The sequence below is a fragment of the Schistocerca serialis genome, chromosome 6, assembly GCF_023864345.2.
Source record: "Schistocerca serialis cubense isolate TAMUIC-IGC-003099 chromosome 6, iqSchSeri2.2, whole genome shotgun sequence".
NCBI classification, from domain to species: Eukaryota; Metazoa; Arthropoda; class Insecta; order Orthoptera; family Acrididae; genus Schistocerca; species Schistocerca serialis.
This window is the reverse complement of record NC_064643.1, coordinates 329,104,887-329,127,728: the sequence shown is the minus strand read 5'-3', so window position 1 is coordinate 329,127,728 and position 22,842 is coordinate 329,104,887. Positions and strand designations below refer to the sequence as shown.

At 42.7% G+C, this 22,842-nt stretch overlaps 1 long non-coding RNA gene across 1 annotated transcript in view; it reads left to right on the top strand.

Annotated features, from left to right (window-relative positions):
• LOC126484120 (uncharacterized) overlaps nt 1-22,842 on the top strand; it is a 293,517-nt gene that overhangs the window by 232,642 nt on the left and 38,033 nt on the right. The window lies entirely within an intron of this gene.

The window sequence follows — 22,842 nt, the reverse complement described above, 5'->3', positions numbered from 1 at the left end:
TACTGGCAGAATTAAAGCTATGAAGACAAGACATGAGTTATTACTGGATTGCTCACTCGGTAAGATAACTGTCTTCGAAAAGCAAAGATTCCGGCTTGAGTGTCGGTCCAACAAACAGTTTGTTATCGACAATTTTCACTGCTGCAAACTTCATGCTAGATGACAGCGTGTTATTTCCTTGGATTCACCATTACGATCAATGTCAGCTGAGTGGAGAACAGGATTGCAATCTCGTTAATGAAGAGCTTTGATGTGACAATCACAGAGCAAATGGCAAAGAAGAGATAAAGTTAAATGTAAAGATAGCGGCGCACATAGACTCCTGCTGAGAAAAATGGGATCATAGAATCCATAAATAGCCTAAAAACCCTGATTCTTCTTTAGAAACTTTATATGTTGACAGGAGAGGATTCCGATCATTTTAAATTATCTCATTTAGAAAGGAAAAAAAGGAAGTTACAATGTCACAATCATATACATGAAAGAGAAACCGCCTGATTCTCTTTAAGCCAGATTCATAGCAAGATAACGTATATAAGCTACATAGTTTCCTGGGGTGTGCCACAAGTCCTTAACTAAGGCAAGTTTACACTCCTATTCCATCGGGATCGAACGAGGAAGTAGATAGTCAGCACGTCAGGCAAGATGCCAAGAACCACGACAACTGGTGATCTATCCACATGATAAGCAGTAATCATATTGTATTGATATTCGCATGACAAGTACTAATCGTACCGTCTTCCTTTACTTTGGATGCCCATGATCGAGACCGCTAAATCGTCGTATATCACGAACAGAGGTCACTGTTAATGGTTATGCACATCCCATCGGCTCGATTAGCACTGGCAGATAAAAAGTAGACGACATACCATCACTGGCTGTCATTTTCTCTCCTGCAACTATTTTCGTACTAGTTGCATACGACACGATCACGAAATTGTATTTAGCAATGTTTGCATTTGCTCCAAAGCTTCCAAGAGACAGACGTACGAGAACTTTCAAATGGTATTAAGTGAAAGAGCAGGAAGTTTCCAGAAAAGATACACAGATTACATCCACGCATAACACCGTAATGACTGCGCAGAGTCAATTATTATCACACATTGAAAAAAAAAAGGTTCAAATGGCCCTAAGCACTATGTGACTTAACATCTGAGGTCATCAGTCCCCTAGACTTAGAAGTACTTAAACCTAACTAACCAAAGGACATCACACACATCCATGCCCGAGGCAAGATTCGAAACTGCGACCGTAGCAGCAGCGCGGTTCCGGGCTGAAACGCCAAGAGTCTCTCGGTCACGGCGGACGGCCTCACACATTTAAAAGAAACAGACCATTCACGCAGTTAATTAAGAGTTATACAACGAATTTACTTAAGTAAATCGAAATACTCAGCATTAGTACTTAAGATAAGTGTAGGCGCGAAGCGAGAAAGTTAAGAATGAATCTTCGAATTTTTGTAAAAGTTTCTCCTCGATTGAACACATCTCCCAATGAGTGAATTATTCATTGTCAAAGTACTCATAGAAATTTCGACGTAAATCATCTTAACAAAACTGATGTAATATACACTGAAGAGCCAAAGAAACTGATACACCTGCCTAATATCGTGTAGGGCCCCTGCGAGCAGGCAGAAGTGCCGCAACACGAGGCGGCATGGACTCGACTAATGTTTGAAGTAGTGCTGGAGGGAATTGACACCATGAATCCTATAGAGCTGTCCATAAATCCGTAAGAGTACGAGGGAGTGGAGATCACTTCTGAACAGCACGTTGCAAGGCATCCCAGATAAGCTCAATAATGTACATACGTGGGAAGTTTGATGGCCAGCGGAAGTGTTTAAACTCAGAAGATTGTTCCTGGAACCACTCTGTAGTATCTCTGAACGTGTGGGGTGTCGCATTATCCTGCTGGAATTGCCCAAGTTCATCGGAATGCACAATGGACATGAATGGATCCAGATGATGAGACAAAATGCTTACGTACGTGTCACCTGTCAGAGTCGTATCACTCCAACCACACACGCCCCACGCCATTTCAGAGCCTCCACCAGCTTGAACAGTCCCCTGCTGACACGCAGGGTCCATGGATTCATGAGGTTTTCGCCATATCCGTACACGTCCCTTTGCTGGATACAATTTGAAACGAGACCCGTGCGACCTGGCAACATGTCTCCAGTCATCAGCAGTCCAATGTCGGTGTTGACGGGGCCAGGCGAGTTGTAAAGCTTTGCGTCATGCAGTCATTAAGAGTACACGAGACGTCCTTCGGCTCCGAAAGCACATATCGATGATATTTCGTTGAATGGTTCACACGTCGACAGTTGTTGTTGGCCCAGCATTGAAATCTACAGCAATTTGCGGAAGGGTTGCATTTCTGTCACGTTGAACGAGTCTTTTCAGTCGTTGTTGGTCCCGTTCTTGCAGGATCCTTTTCCGGCCGCAGCGATGTCGGAGACTTGATGTTTTACCACATTCCTGATATTTACGGTACACTCGTGAAATGGTCGTACGAAAAAAAAAATCCCCACTTCATAGCTACCTTGGAGATGCTGTGTCCCACCTCTCGTGCGCCGGCTATAAGACCACGTTCAAACTCACTTAAATCTTGATAACGTGTTAGTGTAGCAGCAGTATTCGATGTAACAAGTGCGCCAGACACGTCTTTTATAGGGGTTGCCGACCGCAGCGCCGTATTCTGCCTGTTTACGTATCTCTGTATTTGAATACGCATGCGTGTACCAGTTTCTTTGGCGCTTCAGTGCAGTAGCTCTGTATAATTTAGACAAAGAGACGCAAAATGTTCAAATTACAAGGTCTTGTCTCAAGCGGTCCCTAGACGGTCAGTATTATTGTACAATAATATTGTGCGATGTTACTGAAGTTTCTCCTAGACTGCTCAGTAAAAATGTGGAGTATTGGGTCTGGTTCGAAATGCTGAAGTATCAAGACGCTACTTCTGTGGTAATCGCTCTACTTGTTTTGAAACTGAAGGAAGAAAGGTGGATGAAATATTGGTATAAAGTGCGTCCAAAATTCACTCGCAATAACTTATCAAGGAAGCCGAGGTTGAACGAGATAAGTGATTATTAGATTGTATTACACATGATGGTCCAACATTTGATTCATTACTGGAACTGGTTGTTCCTATGTTTGTTCTCAACGAATTTTTAAAAAACGCAATCCTACCTCGTACTTGTTGGGTACAGCCCTTTGTATTGGATGAGAAACAGTTCATAAGAATCATTCTTAATTTTTTGCTTATTTTATCTGATTTATTTGCTTATTTCATCTGCCCTAACATCCCATTTTGTCCGCAATGATTTCTGTGTTTCGACGCATTCTAATATGAATGATCTCTCTTCTTCTTTCAACTCATTTTATTATGCAAATTCGATAGCCAACACAGAAGACGAGAGACTGTACTTCTAAGCACTTGGGTGACTGACAAGGATATTGTCAGTACTGACCACCAACGACACAATATTTCTCCCGTTGCGCAGTATATTTCAGAAGTTTTTGATCTGTTCTATATTACAGCGCAACCGCTCTATCTAATGCACGTAAGTTCAAATTATTGCACAACCGGAAATGTTGTAGTAGTAGTACAGAGTAACATTATTTATGTGTCTCCTGCAGATCCAACGTACAAAACATCAACAACCTGTGTAACGTGGTGCAAATGAAATTGTACACTGTTATGAAGTTCATAAAATGAATTTAATCTTAATAATACGAATATTTATATATGTGTTTGGAGAGAGAGAGACATTGATTTTTGATTGAGATTTTTACTTTAAGTCGTAACTGGTACCTGAATTTTGGTTGCTGCCACCTTGAATGATCAGCTTCTGCACCAGTTGGTGACGTACTATAATTTGGAGGAAGTTATTGTTCTTTAAGGTTTAAAACACGACTCTGTTAGTTACTTGGCCGTATTGCAGATAACTTTGAGCCCAAGTTTTCGTAGCTTTTCATACCTAAGGGACCACTGTTGTAAGCAAATAAGATCAAACAGCAATCTGCTGTTCGTGAAAAAAGGAGATTACTTAGCACACAAACTTTCTTCGAACTACACGTCCTGCTGCATCAAAATTGGTCAGTGGAGTTCAGCACCATACTATTATACAAGAACATAATCCAATCACTGCAATTAACAAATTATGAGAGGTTGTTAGTATTGAATGAGAACTATAGAGAATGCATTTCCTTTCCAGTATTTTAGTGAACTTTGTTCACTTTACAGTTCAGTCGACTGATAGCCGGCGACCCGACGACAACAATGAAGTTCACCTCCTTTTCCAAAAGCAAGATATTTCTATTCTTCATTTCCAGAAAATTTTTGTACATAAATGTTTGGCAACTATTACACATACTTTACTCGGTTTTATCACTGAAACAGCAATTTTCATTAAATGTAACAATACGTTCTGAGCGACGCCCAGGCAACGCGTTCTCTTTCCACAAGATACAGATTAACAGTCCTCTTTTTTTTAATAAATCAATTGCCCTTTTTTTAAGCGCATACTCAAAGATTCACAACTACTATCGTTGCGGGGATTGCGCGCTAAAGAGTTTGTTGCCGTCCAGCTGCGTTTCACTTCACTTCAAGTACTTTTTGAATCAAATTTACGTTTACGGTATTTACATACATTACTGAGCTTCTCAGAATAAAATTCGGCACAAATTAGTTAAAAAGAGGGGCAGTGAGGCTCACATAACATTACAAGTTGTAAAGCGTAAATGTAAGTTAGGAATAAGGCACCTGAGGAGCACATAGTGTTACAAAAACACACCGTGACAATTAAATTAGAAAGCTACTGAAATAGAAAACTGGTTTAATCTATTGTAATTTATCTCCTAGAGCGTCGAAGTTATACAAAGCAACCAGTGTTTGCTGTGAGTTATTGCCCATTCGTTTTGCATGTCACGGCTACTAGTGTGGTAATGAAGTCTCGCTGACCAAAGTGTCGCTTTAGAAGGTGTCTCGTAGTTTCATATTTACTGCTCCTAAATCTCCACGGAAAAGGGCTGCTCCTAGGAGCTGTGCTGAAATAGCGCCAAGCCGGTTTTGTCGGAGCGTGCCGTTCACTTCGTTAGTCAGTGCGTCATAAAAGCAAGCGACAGCTAAGGCGTCGGGGCCACGCCCCCTCACAAACGTGAGACAGTGAATTTCTGACGTCACCGCAACACGACGGACTATCCGTAGACAATATACAATCAAAGTACAAAAAAAGTCTGGAGAGTTTCTCACATGTGTCAAATGCTGAAAGTTGTTGCAGTTACGTTCTCAAGAGAAATATGAAATCTTTCATTAGCATTGAACTGATTTTTTTACGAGATTGTGAAATCCTGTCACGGTATAACTAAGTTTGCGGCGTTTACGTTCCTATCACTGTGAAGCAAAATTTGTGGCTTGGGAAGCCGGTTATTAACATTAATATTTATTGAAGAGTAGTGAGTTTCAGTAGCATGCATTAAGACAACCAAATGAAATGATGAATTAATTGAATGTGCTGCCCTTACTGCTGCCTCTGTCTCAAGATAAAAGCTAGCTTACCTGAAAGTCTTCTGTCTCCTTGACCACGGCAGCATCGGAGATCGAACCCACAGCCGCTGTTTCAGCCAGATAATGTTATAGAATAGGGGGCAGGGTGAAAGACAAATGCATAACAGGAAACCGGACTGTCAGCTGATATATCCTACTCGTACTTGTCCGGTTTTAATTCCCGTGTGGGACTAGCAATACGACGGATAATGCGGAATTGTGGATTGGTGTGCTGGTGTGCATACAGGGTGAAAAGTATTTAAAAGGACAAACTCTGGGAGGACAGGACCACCTCTGCCAATCCACGTTCCTGGGAACCGTCGGTCCAGGAATCGACGCACACGACGACCGAAATGTGCCGGCGCTCCGTCATGTTGAAACCGCATGCGTTGTCTTGTAAGGAGCGGGACGTCTTCCAGAAATTCTGGCAAAGCTCTGGCGAGAAAATTGTAATAGTGCCTGCCATTTAATGTCCTAGGTAGCAGATACGGCCCAATTAAACAGTACCCTACAACACTGAACCACACATTAACGAAGAACCGCACTGATTGAAGGATCCCGCTCCACATGCTCCAAGACAGCTTCCTCAAATTGCAGCGTTCTTACCGTGCGACGGTGTCCCTGTCTAGGTAATCTGCTAAATGACCTGGTCTCACGCAGACGTTGGTACGCAGCAGCAAAGGTCGTATGATGCGGGATACGGCGATAAGGATATTGTTGTCGATAAACCCGCTGTGCAGCTCGTCCGTTGTGGTGCGCTATGTACTACGCACCAACCATATCAGTGTACTCACTCCAGGTATATCACTCCCTTAGTAAACAGAGACAATGAACTACTACGCTGATGGACAGCAGTTGCCTACAACTGAAGAGCATAATACGCCCTCTAACAACTGAAGATCGTAATACAGCTTCTAACAACTGACGAGCGTAGTTCGGCCTCCAACGGTTTAAATAATCCTCATAGGAAAAAATGACACAAGAGAAAAATATTTGTTTTGATGTCCTCTACAACCTCCCAGAGTTTGTCGGTTTAAATACTTTTCACCCTGTATGTACCATTAAATACAATAGAATGCGAGTCGGCTTTTACAGAATGGGACGATGCCAATCCACAATTCCGGATTATCCATCATATTGTCAGTCCTCCACGGGAATCAGAATGTTATCAAAAATGAATAAAGGTTCGTCGAGACCCTAGCGAGTCCTAGATAGCAGAAATGTGGGAAACCACCTTCAGAGGAAAATGTAAGATATTGCTGACCATGAGAGAAACGAGATTCGAATGCAGAGAGTGTCATCTCTTACCCAAGCAGTATCCGTGTGTGATGTGCAATCAGCTCGCAGAGCAGACTGCGGGCACACGTGGTTTTGATGATCTCAATAGTCGCGTGCATCCCCTCACGATGAGACCGGATGCTTACCATTGCGAGTCTCAATACGACTGACCTTAAAGTAGCGGAGGTCGTCAGTACATGCTAAGCAAAGCTGGAGACAACTTCCACATCAATTCTTAAGATTGCTGGCCGCTGTGGACGAGCGGTTCTAGGCGCTTCAGTCCAGAACCGCGCTGCTGCTACCGTCGCAGGTTCGAATCCTGCCTCGGGCATGGGTATGTGTGATGTCCTTAGGTTACGTAGGTTTAAGTAGTTCTAAATCTAGGGGACTGATAACCTCAGATGTTAAGTCCTATAGTGCTTAGAGCCATTTGAACCATTTTGAATTCTTACTATCGATCTCAAAACCAAACTGCACCGATGAGAAACTGCTTCAGAATGTGGCACAGAGCGTGTTTTCAGTTATAGTGCATCGGTGGAGTGTCTCCGCCAATAAAAAGTAGTTCCTGCAGCCAACTTTACTGGGGAGGTTGTGCTAGACCCTCCATCAGCACTTTAGGCGGGGAGTGTGGGAGACTCCCTGGCTCATTAAGATGGCTATTCTGCAGTGGCGCCACTTTTGGACACCCCCACGAAAAAATGAAATATGTTTTACTGCGCGAAAGCGTGGCTACGAAGCCAATTTGAATGCAATGGCTCCTTTCTTCAATGATTATGCGATCTTTCTTAAACAATATGCTTGGCGGTCTTAAAATTACTCTCTCGCCAGCCAACGGTCCTAACCAAAGCAATACATCGGTGGGTCCAGAATACCCAGAAGAGTTGATATTATAGTGGAAGTTTTTGTGTTAAGGTTTCCATCTTATTAAATACTCACTGCGATAACCGGAGCTGTAATTGCCTCTCCTATATGGATTTATTATAAATTGAATAATTAGATTAACTTTCTTTGGTTCAAATGGCTCTGAGCACTATGGGACTTAACATCTGAGGTCATCAGTCTCCTATAACTTAGAACTATTTAAACCTAACTAACCTAAAGACATCACACACATCCATTCCCGAGGCGGGATTCGAGCCTGCGTCCGTGGCGGTCGCGCGGTTCCAGACTGAAGCGCCTGGAACCACTCGGTCACACCGGCCGGCTACACTTTATTTGAAAGTGCTTGTTGTAACGGTCGCTGTGATCTCTCCACGTGTGTGAGAAACATTTGTAAGTAGGCTGTTTAGGTTTTTATGTTGGTAACGCCTTGTAGCGCTCTATATGAAAATCACTGACTGTGGTGTGTGCAGCCTGTGGCTGGTTTGCATTGTTGGAATTTGCTATTGTAGTGTTGGGCAGTTGGCTGTTAACAGCGCGTAGCGTTGCGCAGCTGGAGGTGAGCCGCCAACAGTGGTGGATGTGGGGAGAGAGATGGCGGACTTTTGAGAGCGGATGATCTGGACGTGTGTCCATCAGAGACAGTAAATTTGTAAGACTGGATGTCATGAACTGATATATATACATTAAGACTTTTGAACTCTATTAAGGTAAATACATTGTTTGTTCTTTATCAAAATCTTTTATTTGCTAACTATGCCTATCAGTAGTTAGTGCCTGCAGTAGTTAGAATCTTTTATTAAGCTGGCAGTATTGGCGCACGCTGTGTTGCAGTAGTTCGAGTAACGAAGATTTTTGTGAGGTAAGTGATTCATGAAAGGTAGTCAGGGCCATTGTTTTGTAGGGATTTTTGAAAGTCAGATTGCGTTGCGCTAAAAATATTGTGTGTCACTTTAGTGTTGATCAGAATAGGTAAAGAGCGAAATGTCCAAGTACGTTCAGTTCTGCTCAGCTGTTTGAAAATCAAATAATGTAAGAGGTTTATCAGCACAATCATTCATAAATTTTTCTAAGGGGACGTTTCACATTGAGGTAAAAAAATGGTTCAAATGGCTCTGAGCACTATGCGACTTAACTTCTATGGTTATCAGTCGCCTAGAACTTAGAACTAATTAAACCGAACTAACGTAAGGACATCACACACATCCATGCCCGAGGCAGGATTCGAACCTGCGACCGTAGCGGTCACGCGGTTCCAGACTGAAGCGCCTTTAACCGCACGGCCACACCGGCCGGCCACATTGAGGTAAAGACAGGTTTATAGCCTACTGTGGTAAAGTAGCACTGAATATAAAACCAGAAAATTAAAGATTCTTGGTCGCGTACTCATGTCAGTAGTGACTTTCAGCATAATTTGTCATGTGTGAACCTCTTCCTCCTCCTCCTCTTCTTCTTCTTCTAGTGCTTCCGTTTCAAGAAAAGACCCGCTAAGTTTTCGTTATTTTTCATTTCCTCATCCTATTTACATGATCCTTCCACTTCTCTTTTCCATCTTTATCAATGGTGCTAAATACTTTAAAGCTCTTCGCTAAATACTTTATTACATAACACATACCTTCTGTTAGACTTAAGAAATTTCATCTCTGTCGCCTGTATATGACTTTCCTCTCCCATAAAGTAACACTAGAACAACCAGAATTTCATAAAACTTTACGTAGTTATTAGGGTTCCTTACCTCAGTCGGAATAAACGGAACACTTACAGGATCACTCTTTGTCCCTCTGTCGGTCCGTCTGTTAAGATGCCTTTCGCTCAGGAACGGGTAACCTTCTAAGTCAATGCAATGAAGAGCTACGGCCATTTACGTCATATACTTTGATATTCGCAAACTGAGTCATCAAAACCTGTTGGTGAACTATCTATACAGGGTGGTCCATTGACAGTGACCGGGCCAAATATCTCACGAAATAAGCGTCAAACGAAAAAACTACCAAGAACGAAACTTGTCTAGCTTGAAGGGGGAAACCAGTTGGCGCTATGGTTGGCCCGCTAGATGGCGCTGCCATAGGTCAAACAGATATAAACTGTTTTTTTTAAATAGGAATCCCCATTTTTTATTACATATTCGTGAAGTACGTAAAGAAATATGAATGTTTAGTTGGACCACTTTTTTCTCTTTGTGATAGATTGTGCTGTAATAGTCACAAACGTATAAGTACGTGGTATCACGTAATATTCCGCCAGTGCGGACGGTATTTGCTTCGTGATAGATTACCCGTGTTAAAATGGACCGTTTATCAATTGCGGAAAAGGTCGATATCGTGTTGATGTATGGCTATTGTGATCAAAATGCCCAACGGGAGTGTCCTATGTATGGTGCTCGGTATCCTGGACGACATCATCCAAGTGTCCGGACCGTTCGCCGGATAGTTACGTTACTTAAGGAAACAGGAAGTGTTCAGACACATGTGAAACGTCAAATGATTATGCCCAAGTAGGTGTTTTAGCTGCTGTCGCGGCTAATCCGCACATCAGTAGCAGACAAATTGCGCGAGAATCGGGAATCTCAAAAACGTCGGTATTGAGAATGTTACATCAACATCGATTGCACCCGTACAATATTTCTATGCACCAGGAATTGCACGGCGACGACTTTGAACGTCGTGTACAGTTCTGCCACAGGGCATAAGAGAAATTACGGGACGATGACAGATTTTTTGCACGGGTTCTATTTAGCGACGAAGCGTCTTTCACCAACAGCGGTAACGTAAACCGGTATAATATGCACTATTGGGCAACGGAAAATCCACGATGGTGCGACAAGTGGAACATCAGCGACCTTGGCGGGTTAATGTATGGTGTGGCATTATGCGAGGAAGGATAATTGGCCCCCATTTTATCGATGGCAATCTAAATGTCGCAATGTATCCTGGTTTCCTACGTAATGTTCTACCGATGTTACTACAAGATGTTTCACTGCATGACAGAATGGCAATGTACTTCCAACATGATGGATGTCCGGCACATAGATCGCGTGGTTGAAGCGGTATTGAATAGCATATTTCACGACAGGTGGATTGGTCGTCGAAGCATACCATGTCCCGCACGTTCACCAGATCTGACGTCCCCGGATTTCTTTCTGTGGGGAAAGTTGAAGGATATTTGCTGCCGTGATGCACCGACAACGCCTGACAACATGCGTCAGCGCATTGTCAATGCATGTGCGAACATTACGGAAGGTGAACTACTCGCTGTTGAGAGGAATGTCATTACACGTATTGCAAAATGCATTGAGGTTGACGGACATCATTTTGAGCATTTATTGCATAAATGTGGTATTTACAGGTAATCATACTGTAACAGCATGCTTTCTCAGAAATGATAAGTTCATAAAGGTACATGTATCACATAGGAGCCGGCCGTGGTGGTCTAGCGGTTCTAGGCGCCTAGTCCGGAACCGTGGGACTGCTACGGTCGCAGGTTCGAATCCTGCCTCGGGCATGGATGTGTGTGATGTCCTTAGGTTAGTTAGGTTTAAGTAGTTCTAAGTTCTAGGGGACTGATGACCACAGATGTTAAGTCCCATAGTGCTCAGAGCCATTTGAACCATTTATCACATTGCAACAACCGAAATAAAATGTTCAAACGTACCAACGTTCTGTATTTTAATTTAAAAAACCTATCTGTTACCAACAGTTCGTCTAAAATTGTGAGCCAAATGTTTGTGACTATTACAGGGCCATCTCTCACAAAGCGAAAAAGTGGTCCAACTAAAACATTCGTATTTCTTTACATACTACACGAATATGTAATAAAAAATGGGGGTTCCTATTTAAAAAACGGAGTTGATATCCGTTTGACCTATGGCAGTGCCATCTAGCGGGCCAACCATAGTGCCATCTGGTTTCCCCCTTCAAGCTAGACAAGTTTCGTTCTTTGTAGTTTTTTCGTTTGTCGCTTATTTCGTGAGATATTTGGCCCGGTCACGATCAATGGACCACCCTGTATACATATCTCAGAGCGTGAGCTCTGCTCATACTTGTCCGGTTTTTCTTTTTTTCCTAAACCTTCGTTTGAGTTTGCGTTTAATTGTTCCACACAGTGCATGGGCCCTCTTTAGTTTTTTTCTGTTTATCGTCGTCATGGCTGGAGAAAAACAACCCGATGATAATATTAGATCAGCGTAGGAGGCGTCGAATCGAGCAAAATTTTCCAGGTAACCACAAGTCGGAAAGGCACCATTTTGGAGCTACGGCAATGAAACATGTGTGCTCAGTGGCAGAAGTTATTACCTGTCAGCCCTTTGCTCGTGCAACGGTAGCTTATTTTATTACAGTTGGCTCGCCCTGGACAATGTTCTCGTTTCTGCTGCAGCTTTTAAACTGTTTCTATAACAAATGAACACGTGATTATTTTAGCGGAACGGTGCAGCTGTGCAGTCGGCAAAGTCGTCGTTTTAACTCTGTACTCACATAAACAAATACACTTTCGTAGAAGCTACTCTGCAAAACTTAAGAACGGGATAGATAAACTACCGTAACATATTAACAAACGGGTGAAAATGAATTAGGGTGCGGCAGAGTGTTGCCAGAGGTCTCCCAGTCGGGTACAGAAAGCTGGACGCCACACAGCGAGAGGTAAGCGTGACTATAGCGCCAAATGAGGCTGGCCCTGTAGCATGAGGCAGTTGAAGGAACGGGGATAGAAAATGGGTATCAATCAGCGACCAGTTGTGACTTCACACGGTGAAGACACATCGGGAAGGACGATGTGTGACTGGAAGAAGAATTAAATGTAGCCAGGAGTTTGGTATTACTCACAGAATTGTTTCACGTGCATGAGGAGCCTTCCGAACCACAGACATCGCTGCCCGAAGGAGATTATGCAGCAAATGATCGCTACATTATGCTACAGGCAAGAAGTGACGCACGTCAGACAGCGTGTGCAGTTACAACCACATTTAACAGGACTGCAAAGCACACCATCTCATTCTCCAGAGGGTCGCGGCGACTGCATGGGGGTGATCTCCTTGCCCGACGACCAGTACGTTGTGTTCCGTTGACATCCGCACATCGGCAGCATCGTTCGAGATGGCACCAAGAGCATAGGAACTGGACCGCCGAGGAGAGGTGTCACGTGCTCTTCTCGAGTGAGAGCAGAGTCAGTCTCAGTAGTGATTCTGGACGTACCGTACTATGGTGGGAGGGTGGAACATGCAGTGCACCCACGAACATTGCCGAAATTGATCTTTTTGGTGGTCCAGGTATTACGAGGGGGAGTCAAATGAAAACCTTAAATATTTTTTTAAATACTATTTATTGTGCAGAAGTGGTACAAAGCTGTATCACTTTTCAACATAATCTCCACCACGCTCAATGCAAGTCCTCCAGCGCTTACAAAGTGCATAAATTACTTTAGAAAAAAATTCTTTTGGTAGTCCGCGCAACCACTCGTGCACCGCGTGGCGTACCTCTTCATCAGAACGGAACTTCTTTCCTCCCATTGGGTCTCTGAGTGGTCCAAACATATGGTAATCACTTGGGGCAAGGTCTGGTGAGTATGGTTTATGAGGAAGACATTCAAAATGCAGACCTGCGATTGTTGCAACTGTTGTGTGGGCAGTATGGGGCCTTACATTGTCATGTTACAAAAGGATACCTGCTGACAGCAATCCACATCACTTTGATTTGATTGCAGGCCGCAGATGATTTTGTAGGAGATCTGTATGATGCACTGGTGACAGTGGTCCGTCTAGGCATGTAATGCTCCAAAATGACGCCTTTTTCGTCCCAAAATAGAGTCAGCATATCCTTCCCTGCTGATGGTTCTGTTCGAAACTTCTTTTGTTTTGGTGATGAGGAATTGGCGCCATTCCTTGCTCGCTCTCTTCGTTTCCGGTTGGTGGAAGTGAACCCAGGTTTCGTCCCCAGTAACAATTATTGCAAGAAAGGCATCACCTTCTCGTTCAAAGCGCCGAAGAAGTTCTTCACAAGCATCAATATATCGTTGTCTCATTTCAGGAGTCATCTGCCGTGGCACTCATCTTGCAGACACTTTGTGAAACTGGAGCACATCATGCACAATGTGGTGTGCTGACCCATGGCTAATCTGTAAACATGCTGCAATGTCATTCAGTGTCACTCGGCGGTTTTCCTTCACTATGGCTTCAACTGCTGCAACGTGCTGTGGAGTCACAACTCGTTGTGCCTGACCTGGACGAGGAGCATCTACCACTGAAGTCACACCATTTGCGAACTTCCTGCTCCATTCGTAGACTTGCTGCTGTGACAAATATCCATCACCGTACTGAACCTTCATTCCTCGATGAATTTCATTAGGTTTCACACCTTCACTACGCAAAAACCGAATAGCAGAACACTGTTCTTCCCTGGTGCAAGTCGCAAGTGGGGCGGCCATCTTTATACTGATACTGCGATGGTATGTATGCATCTGCACTATGCTGCCACCTACAGACCATTCTGCACGCTGTTTTTAGCACACTTACCAACTTACAGGATAACGGCGCGAAATTTCGATTTGTTATTACAAATTTAAGGTTTTCATTTGACTCACCCTCTTGTGTTGTGGACATAATGGTGCTTGCGCGACCTGACCTTCAAACCTTAGAACACACTACAATTACCAGTCAACGTTATTATGACACTGTACTCTTACCCCATGTGCGTCTTTTCAGGGTTGCACTCATCTCTGACTATAGTTTTATAGATGACAATGCCCGCCCGCATCGAACAGTGCAGGTAGAGGAGATTTTGGAACGAGACGACGTTCGGCGAATGGACTAGCCTGCTTGTTCCCCCGACTTACGGCCCGTGGGATGCTTTGGGTTGACGTTCTGCAGCCCGTCCACATGCACCAACGACCATGAAGCAGTTGTCAACAACGGAACGCCCTACCACAACAACTTCTTACCAACCTTGTGGCCAGTATGGGAGCACGTTGCAGACCTTGCGTTTCCATCCGTGATGATTACGTACCCTATTAAGAACCATGTCCCTTTAACTAAAAGTGTCATTTCTAGTCGTCTCAATGCGTATTTCCTTCGGTTACGTGCTGTACTATACTCGTTTTGTATTTTATGTTAACCGGGGGCCTAGAAACGACAGAGAGGCTCCGTCCCCGCCGCAGCCGCAGTGGTCCACAACCCGACGACTACCGCAGTCCACTTCACCTCTCCGCCGCCCCACACCGAACCACTCTTTCAGGGTTATTGTGCAGTTCGGCCCCCGGTGGAACTACCCTCCCCCTCCCCCACCCCCTTCTCCTGGAACCAGCCCGCAATCGCCGAGGCAGATGGAAAACCGCCTAAAAACCATAAAACCATCCACAGACTGGCCGGCTCACCGGACTTCGACCCAAGTCCGCCGGGTGGATTCGTGCCGGGGACCAGGCGCTCCTTCTCAATCCGCGAAGCCGTGCGTTATGTACTAGACTTAGTAGTTCTTTCTATGTATGATCCAAGTTTCATCGAAATACATTACTTACTTGTCAGTGACATGCCGTGCCAAAGTTACTTTCGTCCTTGAGTTTTGCAAACAGGTGTCCATTTGGTTTTCATCTCTTTGTTAGGGTTATATTATCCCAGAAATACATTAGAAATAGTTAACATTCCTCGGCCGCACGGAGTGGCCGGGTGGTTTGAGTCACCATGTCACGGACTGCGCGATCCATCCCGCCGGAGGATCGAGTCCTCCCTCGGGCATGGGTGTGTGTGTTGTTCTTAGCATAAGTTAGTTTAAGTAGTGTGTAAGTCTAGGAAGCCACACACACACACAGACACACACACACACACACACACACACACACACACACACACACACATTCCTCTGTTTCCACCAAGTTTTCCAGGAGGTTTCGCTTGGCTGTAAGGTAACTGTCGAAACTGAAAATCCCCTCCAAGATTTTCCTAATTGGACTCCCTCCGTCAAACTATCAGCTTGCCGAGGATTTGGCTGAAACGTTGCTGACTCTGTAACGGGTCATTACTCAAACTGCCCCTCCGCCTTGCGAATGAAAAGTACCAAAAAAACTACTTTCCTTAAATTTTATATTCTTGCTTCACAGGCTGGTGGTTGGACAGTTCGGTGACTCTCGCCTGAAAACGGAATGTTAGCCATATCACAAGCTGCGACATGGTCGCGTATTGAACAGTGACCCGAATGTAGAATAATAGCTTTTTGAGTTTCTGTATGTGCAACACCCGTGTAATAGTGAAATATGCAGCTAAACTTTATAAAACTGATATATGGACGTGAAAATGATAATAAGTGTGTAACTAAGTGGAAAAACTGTCACCACAGCGTAACTATAATAATGATGCTTCATCTTTATGTAACTACAGATATATTTTTCACAAATGCTGCCTTGCCAGTTACAATTGTCCGACTTGTATCTGTTTAGTCACCAGAAAATATTTTTTTTGTATTTATACAGTGAGCTCCAGCAATGTAAACATGTACATGGATGTATAAACACCTGAGGATGGGCGCAAGCCCGAAAGAGGTCCTGTTACAAATAAATAACCTTTTATTGTGACTGGTAGCGGAAATTTTTCTACACCTGTAAAGGAACAGTCATGGAGTTCAACAGGACCCACTATGGATAAAATTCATTCAAAGAATAAATTTTCTTTAGGTGACGTATATGGCCACAAATTTTTTGTCATCAGACTAGCGGTTTCGGTCTATAACGACTATCTTCAGATCTGTTTTATAAAAACACGTCCTAATATACTAGAGCCAAATACTAGTATTTGACTATGACTCCAGTGTATTAGGACATGTTTTTATAAAACAGATCTAGTATTTGACGATGCCTTTATGGCTCCAGTATATTAGGACATGTTTTTATAAATCAGATCTGAAGATGGTCATTACAGACCGAAACCGGTAGACTGATGACAAAAAAAATTGTGGCCATAGACGTCAACTAAAGGAAATTTATAACAGCCGTAATTGGTAATTAGTAGAACATTAACGATAACTGCAGCTGAAGTAGGAAAATGTCATTCCAGAAGACGTACTGATTCCGATACATTTTGATAGTGAACTAAAGGCCCGCCATTTTTGTTCTATTACGTTGGTAGCACTTAACGTTGCACGATTTTCATCAGTTTTGTGTTAAGCAAAGGAGCCCTCCACGACAGAACAGCATGTATTCATAATGAAAATTTATCACTGATGGGGTGAATATTGTGCAGATGCTGTTCGTAAACTCCATGGTATGTTTGGTCAACGTAAAGCACAGAATAAGTAGACTGTGACGAGACTAACAGCTAAATTTGAGAAAACGGGTTCGGTTGTGCGTATTAAGCCCTCGACGTGTCCTCCTATCAGTCGTTCTGCGAAAAGATTCGCCATCGTGATTGACAATGTTGTTGCAATCCCAACGAAATCATACATAATCATAGTCAGCAACACAGCAATAATATGTCTGTCTATCTATATCCGGATCGCGCTCCAGCTACTTCCGGGTCTGGGTGTTGACGAGTCCTCTCCATTTGACTCGGTCCTCTCACCACTTTTCCTACTCCACTTGCTGCCAGGTCACACCTCTCCTTTCCACAGATATTCTCACTCCCATTTTCCACCATGTTCTCGGGCGCCCTCTAAGTCTTTTCCCATCCATCTTTAGTTCTTCCATAATTTGGGGAGTCTCTGCCCATGCATCTTCTTAACATGACCATACCGTCTTAATGTCTTTTTTCAATTTCTCCTCTCATACTTTCTTGTTTAAGGCCCTTTCTAATCTCTACAGTCCTTACTCTGTCCATTCTTGTTTTTCCCTTAACTGTTTTGAGAAATTTCATTTCCCCTGCTTGCAATCTGCTCCAGTCCCTTTCTGTCATGGTCCATGTTCCTCCACCATAGGTGACAATAGGGAAATAATAATTATTATAAGTAGGAGTTTTGCTTTTTCTGAAACTTCCTTATTCCAAATCAGGTGTTTTATTGTTTGGTAGAAATTGCCTCCCTTTTGTAACTTCCTATTAATTTCGTTAGTTATTCTTTCATCCCTAGATATTTCACTCCCTAAAGAAGTGAAACTTTCTACCACTTTGAGGGGTTCTCCATTCAGGGTAATATTTCCGTTGATCACTTTCTCTCTTCCAAATGCCATTAATTCACTCTTATCTTTATTTATTTTTGATCCATACCTTTTCATTATTTCCTTCCATGCATCAAGTTGTAACTGTACATCTACCTCTTTATCACCTCATATTACCATATCATCTGCAAAAATCATCTTTTTGTCTTTTTCTTTTACTATATCTTTAACTGCCCTATTCATTCCCTCCATCACAACATTAAAAAGTGCAGGAGATAGAATACTTCCTTGCTAAAGTCCTTGTCTTATTTCGAAGTATTCAGAGTTCCCCAATGGTGCTATAATTCTACAATTGTGTCCTCTGTACATTGTCTTTATTACATTAATATATCCATTTTTTGTATCTATCTTCTTCATTTCTTCCCAGAGTCTTTCCCTGTTAACTGAGTCATACGTCTTTCCTATGTCTATAAAAACCATTATCACCCTTTTGTTATACTCCCAACTTTTTTCCATCAGTTTACGGATAGAAAATAGCAGGTCGATCGTACTCCTTCCTTTCCTAACCCCATGCTGTTCTTAACTCAGAACCTTTTCTACCTTTTCACTTATTCGATTTAGTAAAAATCTTGGCTGTATGACTCATAAGGGTTATTCCTCTGTAGTTTTTACAAAGTCTTTTGTTGCCTTTTTTGAAGACGGGAACAATGTCTCCTCTTCTCCAGTTGTCAGGTATTGAACTATTTCTCCACACACTTGATAGTACTCTATACAGCCATTGCATTCCCACTTGACCTGCTGCTCTTATCATGTCCACTGATACTTCATCAGGTCCTGGGGCTTCCCCCCATTCATCTTCTTCACAGCTATTTCCATTTCTTCCAGTGTAATTTGTCCTAATTCTGCTTCAATTTCTCCATTGTTTGTTGTTTCCTCGTAATAATATGTAAATTACTTAATTTCACCAATAAATTTGTACGTTATTACGCACTTAAAAATTGCGTTCTTTAGATGAAGCCTTTTACACCTTTTACATGAAGCCAGTCGCTTGGAGCTGAGTGGCTCCAGCCCTAAAGACAGGAGAAGCTACAGTAAAATTAGACGGACAAGGCGCTGCGGCTGCGATTATATTTAGCGGCGCGCGTAGCGGAGGACCAAAAGCACTTCCTGTGGCCACACACTGCACGCCTCTGGTGTCGCCTTCCTTCCCTTCCACCACTCCCCCCTCCGCCTCCAACCCCCCCCCCCCCCCCCCTACACGCCTTTCTCTAACCACGTGGCGCCCGATGTTCCAGGAAGGCGTCCCAACTCGCCGCCACCAAGTCCAGGTAACAGCATCTCAAGTTTGTATGACGTCATGTGCTACGTGCATTTAAAGGGATCTAAACACCTTCAGTCTGACTGTGCAGTTATCCGTCCAACTGAAAATCTATACAGGTGTCGGAACTCAGGTGTGTAGGATGTATTCAGTTTTCTCTCATTAGGGCGTACTTTGACATGGCAATGAGTCACTAGAGTATGTAATGTAGTTGAGCTGTGTTCCTTCTTTACTTCTTCCCGAAATGCGGATCGAATTTTATTTTCTTCACTATACAGTCACGACTGGCTTCAGCTCCCAGAGTCCAGTTTGTCTATTAAAATATTTAAGTTCGACTACTTTTGTTCTTCGCATAATTTCTATTCTTGGAAATAAACGAGTCCATCTCTGACATATTTTGCATACTTCCACTCAGTAATGTCTTTTTTTAATAATTTTCTGGGGTCTACAACACTTTGAAAGAAAGTAATGATTGCACAACAGTCAGCAGTAAGAATAAGATGTCGTTTATCCTCTTGTAGGTACCTATTCAAGGAACTGGGAATTTTAAGTGCACCATCACAATACATATCTTTGCTAATGAAATTCGCCATAAATACTCCATCACAATTTGAGAAGAACTAGAGGAAAAACTGACCTTTATTACCCTTATTAAAATAGTCAGTGGCTCAGAAATGAGTTCAATATACAGTAAAAATAAATAAATAAACAAAACAAGATAAAATAAAATAAAAATACATCATTATCTCAATTCTATAAATAAACAAGTTTTAAATCTAACCTAAAATCTTTTCTCCTGAATAACCACTTCTCTTCAGTGGATGAATTTCTGTTAAACAACTGAGTGCCTGTGAAAAAAAAAGCTACGCAGATTTTTAGAGTAGTTGCATGAGTAGGACTAAAAAATAATCATTAACACCTCTGAACATATATACATATCCTGTAAACTGACGTGTTACACACCATTTCGATAAAAGAATGGTTCCAATGATGTAACCAACAAATATTGCATGCCACTGCTTTCTGTTTTACACGACTGGAATATTAAACATTTAGTTTGTCTTTCGTCATCACTGTTTATTCTGGTATGGTAAGCCAAGTATAACATGCATGCTATCTTATCCTGGCACAGGCTGACAAGAGTAACACGCCTACTGTTTATTAAATATTAATGACTAGGCGCCGACGGAATTTATATATCTGTTCACTATTATTGATTCTCGCTTCGTTTTGAATAGAATCTGACTGCAATGGAAGTTATTTAGAGAATTTGCGACCTGTAAACAACACTCTCAAGTCGTCTTTTTCTTCGTCTGAAGAACTATGCTGCAACTCTTGTAATACAAATTGGTTGGCCGTCCGCTGTGGCCGAGCGGTTCTAGGCGCTTCAGTCTGGAACCGCGCGACCGCTATGGTCGCAGGTTCGAATCCTGCCTCGGGCATGGATGTGTGTGATGTCCTTAGTTAGGTTTAAGTAGTTCTAAGTTCTAGGGGACTGATGACCTCAGCTGTTAAGTCGCATAGTGCTCAGAGCCATTTGAACCATTTGAACAAATCGGTTCTTTGTTACCTTAAGATGGGATGAGGTGTGCGCCGGGCCTTTCTTCAGGTCAATTTGTAGGGAAATGATTTATTAGACTAAGAGATCTAGTATCATTTCCTTTGCGTTAAGACTTATTATTTCGACTGTTATATTAAGACACCGACAGTTACGATACACTTTGTTACCTGTTGTACCACATGTTTCCGCCACGTCGCACTTTTTCACAATAAACTTGTTAGATCACATTAATATTCAAGAATCAGCACTATCTCCCGATATCAGTATCTGTCTCAAAACAATTATCTCATTACTCCTTCATTCGCCAGGGTTCACTGCCGACTCCATCCATTGTCTGTTCATCAGACAGATCCGCCTCAAACTATCTATAATTGCTTTCCGGCCACAAATCCACAACTTCTCTCCGGGCACAACTGCCCCAGTTGGTGTATTCTTCAGGGAAATATCTCTCTGCTGCCACCACAGCGTAGCGTCCCTACGTCATCTGTGATGATGGATTACAGCATTTTTTTCACATGAATTATATGTTAATGCAATTCTTTTTCAATAACATCGTTTTCTTAGTGGTGCTTTCTTTTAATCGAAGTCTGGAGATTGAGTCGTGGTTAATTAAGGGTCCCATAACTCAAACGCTAAAAATGCACCTTTAGAATCACTTTGTAGTCCGTCTGCTGTCTATCCGACTCTTCAAAACCCCTTTTCTCAGGAGCGGGAAGACGTACCAAGTTCAAATTATGTCATATACTATGGTCTATCGTCCCTTGGCGGTATAACAAACGTTAGCTTCTAAGTCAATGTAATCAAAAGATACGGTTATTGATGTCACATATCTTGATACTCGCGAACTCGCTCATCAAAATCTGTAGGGTGCATCCCGTTGGTCTGTTATCATGAAATCTGGCAAAAGAGAAGTCACACAGGACAAGTAAAGGAAAAAATTATAAAATAGTTAATTTGTAATCATAGCATACGATGGTTTTTTTTGCGATTTGTTATCCGACTTCAGACTTGAAATTAATACATTTTCGAAAGTTGTAGAATCCCTGGGACCAATATCTTGCCAGTATCAATGTCGATACAGGCAAAAATCGTTGATCCTCGATCCCTGGAACGGATGAATTTGATACGTGAAAATCTCGGTTACACCAACACGGATAATATTTCACATATTGTAATCTGTTCGTTACGTTACTGTGAGACAGTCGTGTAAATGCATCTGAAATGGCAAATTCAGGTTTTGGTCCAAAAAGAGAGCTTAGTTGACAAACCTGCATTCGACAGTCATTTGTCGAACTTAATTCACCTCCAGTAGCGAATCAAAATTCGATGAAACTAAATGGTTATGGTTGACGTGCATTTTACAATCCATGAAGTACGGCGCGCCAGCGCCGAAAAAGAAGCAAATCATGAAATTCAAAACCAAATGTAATAATGAATGGTGTAAAGACAATTAAAATGTTGTACTGTGTGCATCTCATATTTTGACGTATCTCATGGAGGCGAAAATTGATTTCAAAAACTCGCAAGCACTGCAGCACGCAAAACATCGTTCACCATTCTGTCTCGTAGACGCATTTATATACGTGATGTTTCGTCGTTTTTCCGACGGCTAAAAATATGATTTATATCAGTAGGGCAAGTTGAAAATTTGTGGTGGCCCGAGATTCGAACCTGGGTCTCCTGCTTATAAGACAGATGTACCGACCACTACGCCGGCCACGGACTACCCTAGCATGTCTCCCGTCAGACCCAAATTCTCAACTTATACCACACACTACTGGTGCAGTGCCCCTGTTCATTAGCCTTATTACCCGTGGCATCTAGCCGATTCCACTAAGAGTTCAAGCTTGATGTGTATTTTCACTTGAAGGGATCACTGGGCGTCATCGCTTTAATTATGTATCTCTTGACTGGAGAGGCGGCGACAAGACTGAGAGAACTGTAAGATTGCCGGAGGGAACTGGTCGCAGAAGACGAGTCTCTGGCGCAGGCGAACGGTCTGTCTGAACCGCTCAGCCGCATCCGGTATTCAGACTTGATGTCAAACTTGGTCAACAGCGCAGTTAACTGAAGGTATGTAAGCCCCTTAACATATCTCGGCCATCTCCCAGTTTCCGTTCATTAAAGTAGTATGTGTGACTGTTGGAAGTTTATGGACACCAAGAATCAGAAATTGGTTGTTTTTTCCTTTCCT